This window comes from Convolutriloba macropyga, unplaced genomic scaffold (assembly GCF_964194025.1).
Source record: "Convolutriloba macropyga unplaced genomic scaffold, txConMacr16.3 SCAFFOLD_470, whole genome shotgun sequence".
Taxonomy (NCBI): Eukaryota; Metazoa; Xenacoelomorpha; order Acoela; family Convolutidae; genus Convolutriloba; species Convolutriloba macropyga.
In genome coordinates this window covers 110,001-119,077 of record NW_027451196.1, presented here as the reverse complement: position 1 = coordinate 119,077, position 9,077 = coordinate 110,001, and the positions used below count along the sequence as shown (strand labels likewise).

Below are 9,077 nucleotides of genomic sequence, written 5' to 3'. Positions count from 1 at the left end.
CAAATCTGAGTCATGCTTAGGCTACTAGTTGCTTCATAGTACTTATCGCCTCGAGATCATTGAACAAAACTTGATTTTCACATGTTGCTGTTTCAGCTTCCGCTTACTAGAAACAACATAATACTAGTCTCATTAAGTTCCGTCTCTTTGCAATTTTCTTATGAAGAAAATTCGCCATCACAATGACTCCAGCAGTTCTTGATCAAGGAATGCAATCATTGATCAGAATGCTATTATTTGAATCGGTTCTGCTTTAAGTGTTCCAATTTTATTGGAAGCACCAACAATAGAACATCAATGTGTTCAATCGAGAGTTATATAACCCTGAATCGGACGCAGTCAACAGCCGAAGCCGAGACCGCCTTTTGCGTTAGAGAGGTCGGTAAACAAATCTTGCGATTCATACCGAATTAACACATATAGCTGTGCTCCTCTTCGTAAAGCGAGCCAAGTGATCCCCTGTTGAAGGATGTATTTGGACCAATCTAGTAGCATTTGGTTTCCAACAAGCTCTCCCAAGTTAGCTTACTTATTGGGCTTTTCAACCAATTCGGTTGGCTACAAGCATCATCAAAGTACTAGCCACAGTTTGATCGCAAAATTCTACGACTTTCACATGTTGATGTTTCGGCTTGCGCTTAGCCTACTATAAGCAACATAATACTAGTCATATCATAGAGCGTGATCAGCTTGTGACGTTCTCATGATGAAGTTTCACCAACAGTGTCTCACTTCGAGCTTAAATCCAGCTACTAGTAACTACACAGTACTGACTGCAACGATAACTTTTATCTATACCTTTCACATGCTGCGCTTTCGGCCAGGGCCTACTAACGTCAACATAATACTCGATATAAACTTTTGTTCATGATGCAGCTTCCCCATGCAGAAGTTTCGCCTTCAAATGCTCTCTTGGCCATATGACGTAAGAAAAGGTTACTAGTAACATCACAGTACTAGCCACAGTTTGATTGCAAAATTCTACGACTTTCACATGTTGATGTTTCGGCTTGCGCTTAGCCTACTAGAAGCAACATAATACTAGTCATATCATAGAGCGTGATCAGCTTGTGACGTTCTCATGATGAAGTTTCACCAACAGTGTCTCATTTCGAGCTTAAATCCAGCTACTAGTAACTACACAGTACTGACTGCAACGCTAACTTTTATCTATACCTTTCACATGCTGCGCTTTCGGCCAGGGCCTACTAACGTCAACATAATACTCGATATAAACTTTTGTTCATGATGCAGCTTCCCCATGCAGAAGTTTCGCCTTCAAATGCTCTCTTGGCCATATGACGTAACACAAGGTTACTAGTAACATCACAGTACTAGCCACAATTTGATCGCAAAATTCTACGACTTTCACATGTTGATGTTTCGGCTTGCGCTTAGCCTACTAGAAGCAACATAATACTAGTCATATCATGGAGCGTGATCAGCTTGTGACGTTCTCATGATGAAGTTTCACCAACAGTGTCTCATTTCGAGCTTAAATCCAGCTACTAGTAACTACACAGTACTGACTGCAACGATAACTTTTATCTATACCTTTCACATGCTGCGCTTTCGGCCAGGGCCTACTAATGTCAACATAATACTCGATATAAACTTTTGTTCATGATGCAGCTTCCCCATGCAGAAGTTTCGCCTTCAAATGCTCTCTTGGCCATATGACGTAACACAAGGTTACTAGTAACATCACAGTACTAGCCACAATTTGATCGCAAAATTCTACGACTTTCACATGTTGATGTTTCGGCTTGCGCTTAGCCTACTAGAAGCAACATAATACTAGTCATATCATAGAGCTTGATCAGCTTGTGACATTCTCATGATGAAGTTTCACCAACAGTGTCTCATTTTGAGCTTAAATCCAGCTACTAGTAACTACACAGTACTGACTGCAACAATAACTTTTATCTATACCTTTCACATGCTGCGTTTTCGGCCAAGGCCTACTAACGTCAACATAATACTCGATATAAAATTTTGATCATGATGCAGCTTTCCCATGCAGAAGTTTCGCCTTCAAATGCTCTCTTGGCCATATGACGGAACACCAGGTTACTAGTAACATCACAGTACTAGCCACAGTTTGATTGCAAAATTCTACGACTTTCACATGTTGATGTTTCGGCTTGCGCTTAGCCTACTAGAAGCAACATAATACTAGTCATATCATAGAGCGTGATCAGCTTGTGACGTTCTCATGATGAAGTTTCACCAATAGTGTTTCATTCGAATTGGTTCTGCTTTAAGCTCTCCAATTGTTTTGGATGAACCAGTTTTGCCCTTCGAAGCCACTTTTGTGAGCTTTTGTGGGTCTTTACCAAGAGGATATACCTCAAGGCCTCTTTCAATTCCTTTAAGTTCTTTCAACTCCTTTACAGTTTCTAGGTTCACATAGCTGCAAACCTTATTTCTAGTTTTAAGTCTGGCCAACTTGGGGAGAGTTGGTGCAGACCGTGACCAATTCTAGTAGGATGCCACAACAAGAATGTGATCAACTTAGCTTGTCGATGAACCTGCCCCACATTCAAACAACTCTATCGCCTTTTCCTCGTATAGTTATATGCGAGGGCCTCTCATAGAGAGCGCTGTTAGCAACCTTTTCCACATAGACGATAAAGTTGTGAGTGTTTTGCACATGGCTGTTGTCATCACCACGTGACGAGTCAACTCAGCTTGACTCTCTACACTCCGACAAGCTTTGCACATACGCCTTTAGTTCAGTATGTGTCTTTAATCTGACTCCGGTGCCTCAAGCCGGAAAAATTGTCAGATTATGATCATTATCGGTTAGTCATCCCGATGCAAGATCGTATCGTACTGTCTTTGTCTACCTCCAGATTCCGAAGAACAGGAGGAGACTCTCCCAGACCTACATATCTGGGAGAATGTTCAGAGGGCGAGAAGCTGTGGATTACTCTCCCCTAAGAACTGACTAAACTTTACCCTCGTCCAAGGTAAGTTTATTTTAGCTAGCCTTCTATGTAAAGGATCTGAGGCTAAGCTGTGTTTTTTCGAGCCTTTGGCTCGGAGCAAGTTCAGTGGGCGCCCCGAGTAGCTCAACTCTTTCCCACTGAACAGCGCAACGCTCTGTCACTCGCTGGGATTTTTGCGTGTCGGTTCTAACCACGCGACTTGTGGACCTTTTTAGGCCTTTCTCATTCACAAGTCTATAGCTGGGCTTCTATAACCCAGCTTCTGAGATCTAGATAGCTGCAGTTCTGCTAGGCTGCTTTTGCTAACTAGTCTCCCTTTAAGCAGTCCCTTGCCATGACTGCTGAACTATGTATCCACACAAGTAGTTTTTGAGCTCGATACATAATTCGAGATTGGTTGCCAAGCAATCTCTAGCGACAGAGCGTCATGCGCACTACAGACATGGCCTCTACCAGCAGCCATGCCCGAAGGAATCAATCACTGATCCTTCCGCAGGTTCCCCTACGGAAACCTTGTTACGACTTTTACTTCCTCTAGACAATTAAGCTCGATCCGCTTCATCCCGTTGCCGGAGACCGAAGTCCCAACAGTAGGAATTTGCAATTCTTGCTTAACTATCCAATCAGTAGTAGCGACGGGCGGTGTGTACAAAGGGCAGGGACGTAATCCCTATGAGTTGTTGACTCATAAGTACCAGGAATTCCTGGTTCACGTCTGCAAGTTACAACAGACGATCCCCTTGAAGCGCTGTACTTTTCTCTGATTGCCCAGTCCATTTCGGACCAAGGGCTGAGTACTCAATCTAAAAGTACACAGTGTAGCGCGCGTGCAGTCCAGAACATCTAAGGGCATCACAGACCTGTTATAGCCTCACTTCATCTGCGGTATTTAATTCCGCATAGTTCCTCTAAGAAGTGTTTGAATTCACATATAGTGAATTTCATTATTTAGATGGAGAAGATCTCGTTCGTTATCGGAATTAACCAGACAGATCACTCCACTAACTAAGAACGGCCATGCACCACCGCCCATATAATCATGAAAGATATTCAATCTGTCAATCCTTAAGATGTCTGGACCGGGTGAGTTTTCCCGTGTTGAGTCAAATTAAGCCGCAGGCTCCACTCCTGGTGGTGCCCTTCCGTCAATTCCTTTAAGTTTCGATTTTGCAACCATACTTCCCCCGGAACCAATGAACTTTGGTTTCCCGGTTAATCTCTTGCCAAGTCAAGATCGACTTTGACAAATTGTAGGTTGGTATAGTTTATGGTCAGAATTACGAGGGTATCTAATCCTCTTCAATACTCTGACTTTCGTTCTTGATTAATGAAAACATTCTTGGCAAATGCTTTCGCAGTAGTTTGTCTTGCCACGATCCAAGAATTTCACCTCTAACGTAGCAATACAAATGCCCCCGTCTGTTCCTTTCAATCATTACCGCACTCAGCCAACCGGCATCAATCGAGTAGCGGGTCATTCTCCATTATTCCATGCTTTATTATTCGATCCCAAAGGATGCTTTGAACACTCTAATTTTCTCAGGGTGAAAACACCGTTTCCACAGTTCGTCACATTTAAGTGCAAACTATTTCTTCGATGCGAAGGATGAGCGGAACGAGTCAACAGATTTAACTGAAGACCATGTTGCCGTTCTACTCAAACAGATCCAACTATGAGCTTTTTAAACGCAGCAACTATTGCATACGCTTGTAGAGGCTGGTATTACCGCGGCTGCTGGCACCAGACTTGCCCTCTACTCGTTCATCAATGGAGCTTTTAAGTCCATTCCATTCTGATTACAAACCATAAAGGTTCATATCATTATTTCTAGTCACTACCTCCTCGTGCGGAGAGTGGGTAATTTGCGTGCCTGCTGCCTTCCTTGGATGTGGTAGCCGTTTCTAAGGCTCCCTCTCCGGAATCGAACCCTGATTCCCCGTTACCCGTCACAACCATGGTAGTCCGTTACACTACCATCATAGGTTGATAGGTCAGAAATTCGGAAGTTCCGTCCCCAAGCCGAAGCTATCTGGGATCTTTCAGTTACTAGGACTCATCACGGGATGTGTCTGTACTTAGCAAATCACCCGGTGTAGTCTTGTAAAAGTCTCCGACAGTGTCGGACAATCAGCATGCATTAGCTGCAGGGTTACCGCAGTTATTCATTTAGCTTGCAAATCAACTAATAGATAGTAACTGATTTAATGAGCCATTCGCGGTTCCACTTTTTCAAGCTTCGCTTGCACATGCATGGCTTAGTCTTTCAGACAAGCATATGGCAACTGACAGGATCAATCAGTTTAATTGTACTTTGAACAATCTTTCGATTTGTTCGAATTTAGAAAGACATAGCCTTGCGGCCTCGTCAATCTTGCTTTGAGCTTTTTAAATCACGAAGAGTTTCAATGCATGCTTTGGCATGGCTACTAGTTACTACACAGTACTCTACACACTTAGAGTTACCCACGATTACACATTTCACATGCTGATGTTTCGGCTCGCGCGTACTAGAAACAGCATAATACTATGTGTACTGGTAGATAGCGCTCTGTGAGCATTTCCCATGAGCAGGTTTTGCCCTCCAAATCTCTGTTCTACTGTTACCAATACCGGCTAACAACTGTATCATACTAGGGAGAATTGACTCATGATTTAAAAACCAGATGTTCACATGTCGATGTTTCGGCTCTCGCCTACTAGAAACAACATAATACTAGTCTGTTAAAAATCTCAATCACGCCGCCTCTTCAGATACAGAAGTTTTACCTTTTATTGGTTAGAGAACAGCTTTCCAGCTGTCGACATGGTTACTAGTAACAACACCGTACTCAACACAAAAACTTTTCAACTTCACAACTTTCACATGCTGATGTTTCTGCTTTCGCATACTAGAAACAGCATAATACTTATTGTTTTGTCAAGTAATTTGTGTGTCTTTCCCATGTGAAGTTTCACCGGTCAACAATGTTTCCCTGACCAATTACGGCTACTAGTAGCTGTATAATACTAGGGAAAATGATTGAGGATTTAATATCAGATTTTCACATGTTGATGTTTCGGCTTTCGCCTACTAGAAACAACATAATACTAGTCTGCTAAGAAATCTCGCTCAAATTGCCTTTTCACATACAGAAGTTTCACCTTCTATTGGTTAGAGAACAGTTCTCAGCTGTCGACATGGTTACTAGTAACAACATCGTACTCAACACAAAAATTCTTCAACTTCACAACTTTCACATGCTGATGTTTCTGCTTTCGCGTACTAGAAACAGCATAATACTTATTGCTTTGTCAAGAAGTGTGTGTGTCTTTCCCATGCGAAAGTTTCACCGGTCAGCAATAATTGCCGTGTCCAATTAAGGTTACTCATAGCTGTATAATACTAGGGAAAATGATTGAGGATTTAATATCAGATTTTCACATGTTGATGTTTCGGCTTTCGCCTACTAGAAACAACATAATACTAGTCTGCTAATAAATCTCGCTCAAATTGCCTTTTCACATACAGAAGTTTCACCTCTTCTTGGTCACTGTACAGATGATGCTGTCTGTTCTTTATTTGGTTCTGCTTATTATAAGGAGGGGCATCACTCCTTCCTCCTTGGTTTGCATGCATTAAGCCTGCTTTGTGAAAAGCGTATCTTTCTAGCTTTTCTTCGCCTTACTCGAGTAGGACGATACAATCCAGACATTAGTCAGTCTTGGTGTAAAGTCACTGAGTATTATTCGGTTCTGCTTTATTCAGCAATATGCTGTATAATTGTTGTAATTTGCGAACATATTTGTTCTCAGTTCCGAACTACTAGCGACGACAGATTACCAGCGGTCATGAGCCATCAAGGTAGTTCTTTGGTGCATCAAGTAGAGAGGTGCCATCAAACAACACTTCCCTAATAATGCTACACACATAGAATTTGCTACAGTGCAGCTTTTTACTTTGCAAAATTTGCGCACAAATTTTGCATAGAATAAATGTTTTATCAAGATTTTTAGATCCCCTCCCTTGAGAGAACGTTACTCCTTTAAGTGAACACCCCGCGGCGTCCTGTTGTTATTGCTTATAACCATTTCGCAAGCCGGAGGCATAATGCACTACGCAAGCCGCTACTTTGGCACAGAGGCACCTAGTTTTACACCCGGGACTTCAGGTGGCCCAGTTTTACACCCAGTACAGCGGTGCCAGTTGGTAACCCGGTGGATCCTCGGAGACCAGACATGATCATAGATCAAACCCGATGTATGCTACTCCTGAACGTATAGTATCTCCACTGTGCAATGAAATTATCGTTCGTTTCGGGCCTTCCTATACGTTCAGCAGACAATCGCTAGGAATTCACCTCGTGACCCGTGGTGACCACACTGGATTTCAAGTTTATTGATTTGGACAGACCTGTCATTTATTTTGCTTTTCAGCTTCAGTTCTGCTCGATCTAGCTTGCCTAAGGCTTGATCTCGCTTTGCTCACCCCTGTAGGAGCCTCTACTAGTACCACTCGGAGTAATGGGGAATCCACCAGACCTAATCGATGAATGCCATCAAACAACAAACATCATACCCGGCTTCATCAGGCATATTTTATTACTTCCGAGAGGTACTTTAGTATCAGATCTTTCTCCATGCCTCTTATGAGGACCCGTCAGACCTTTCGGTTTATCGTTTAGCTTCAGTCCTGCTCGATCTAGCTTTCCCAAGGCTCGATCTAGCTCTATTCGCCCCACTAGAGGGCTCTCTAAGACCCCTCGGTCTTAGTGTTAGCTCCGGTACTGCTCGGTCGTGCTTGCTGAAGGCCCGACCCAGCTTTAGTTAGATTCTCGTACTTTCTCTTGGCCTCTCTAGGAGGACCAGACAGACCTCTCGGTCTATCGTTTAGCTTCAGTCCTGCTCGATCTAGCTTGCCCAAGGCTTGATCAAGCTCTATTCGCCCCGCTAGAGGGCTCTCTAAGACCCCTCGGTCTTAGTGTTATCTTCTGTAATGCCTAACCAAGCTTACTACAGGCCTTGGTCAGGTCTTTATCGGTCACCGATTAGTAACAGACCAATCATAGGGCCTTCCACCCTATCCGGGTTGAGGTCTTTAGTCCAGCCATATTTTGACAAGACACCTCTCCCTAATAATGCCCCACACATAGAATTACTGTCCATGCAGTATTTAACTTGTGTTTTTTTCTAAAATTTGATTTTCACTTTTTGGAGGTTCATTTGCTCCTCTGACACTCTTTCAGCTTCAATCTTACTCGATCTAGCTTTCCCAAGGCTCGATCTAGCTCTATTCGCCCCACTAGAGGGCTCTCTAAGACACTTCGGTCTTAGTGTTAGCTCCGGTCTTGCTCAATCGTGCTTGCTGAAGGCGCGATCAAGCTTTAGTTAGCTTCTCGTACTTCCTCTTGGCCTCTCTAGGAGGACCAGACAGACCTCTCGGTCTATCGTTTAGCTTCAGTCCTGCTCGATCTAGCTTTCCCAAGGCTCGATCTAGCTCTATTCGCCCTGCTAGAGGGCTCTCTAAGACCCCTCGGTCTTAGTGTTAGCTCCGGTACAGCTCGGTCGTGCTTGCTGAAGGCCCGATCAAGCTTTAGTTAGATTCTCGTACTTTCTCTTGGCCTCTCTAGGAGGACCAGACAGACCTCTCGGTCTATCGTTTAGCTTCAGTCCTGCTTGATCTAGCTTTCCCAAGGCTCGATCTAGCTCTATTCGCCCTGCTAGAGGGCTCTCTAAGACCCCTCGGTCTTAGTGTTAGCTCCGGTACAGCTCGGTCGTGCTTGCTGAAGGCCCGATCAAGCTTTAGTTAGCTTCTCGTACTTTCTCTTGGCCTCTCTAGGAGGACCAGACAGACCTCTCGGTCTATCGTTTAGCTTCAGTCCTGCTCGATCTAGCTTTCCCAAGGCTCGATCTAGATCTATTCGCCCTGCTAGAGGGCTCTCTAAGACCCCTCGGTCTTAGTGTTAGCTCCGGTACAGCTCGGTCGTGCTTGCTGAAGGCCTGATCAAGCTTTAGTTAGCTTCTCGTACTTTCTCTTGGCCTCTCTAGGAGGACCAGACAGACCTTTCGGTCTCTTGCTTAGCTTCAGTCCTGCTCGATCTAGCTTTCCCAAGGCTCGATCTAGCTCTATTCGCCCCGCTAGAGGGCTC

The 9,077-nt window shown here is 43.9% G+C and overlaps 1 pseudogene; it reads right to left on the bottom strand.

The window, feature by feature from the left end:
- Positions 1-319: 319 nt before the first annotated feature.
- On the bottom strand, positions 320-471 carry LOC142356482 (5.8S ribosomal RNA; annotated as a pseudogene).
- Between the last annotated feature and the right edge of the window lie 8,606 nt (positions 472-9,077).